This window comes from Penaeus monodon, chromosome 29 (genome assembly GCF_015228065.2).
Source record: "Penaeus monodon isolate SGIC_2016 chromosome 29, NSTDA_Pmon_1, whole genome shotgun sequence".
Taxonomy (NCBI): domain Eukaryota; kingdom Metazoa; phylum Arthropoda; class Malacostraca; order Decapoda; family Penaeidae; genus Penaeus; species Penaeus monodon.
In genome coordinates this window covers 2,363,084-2,363,597 of record NC_051414.1, presented here as the reverse complement: position 1 = coordinate 2,363,597, position 514 = coordinate 2,363,084, and positions in this window count along the sequence as shown.

Sequence of the window (514 nt, the reverse complement as noted above, 5' to 3'; positions counted from 1 at the left end):
TAAAAGGGAATTATTTCTTTTTTTTGGTTTAATTTTATTTTTTTTTTAAAATTTTTTAAATTTTTTTAATTTATATATTTTAAAATTTATTTTTTAATATATAAAATATTATTTTATTTATTATTTTTTTTTGAATTTTATATTTTATTAAAATTAAATATTATTTTCTTTTTTTTTTTTCCCCCCCTTTTTTAAATATTATTTTTAATAAATAATATAATATTATATTTTTATATTCTTTGGGAATATAAAATATATATATTTTGTTTAAAAAGAAAAGCCATACCTTTAAAACCCTTTTTTTCCAGCCTTGCCACGGATCCCCCGGTTGTCATTCACACCCCCAATTGTTTGGGGGGAAATTTCAACCCCGATTTTTTTGGCTTGTGGGGGATCATTTCCAATCCATCCTAGTCACAAACCTCCTGAAAATTTTTAAGACGTAAAAAAAAAAGGCTTCCCCAAAGTTTATAAAGCGGGGCAAAAAATTTGAAGGGGAAGGGGTTTAATTCCC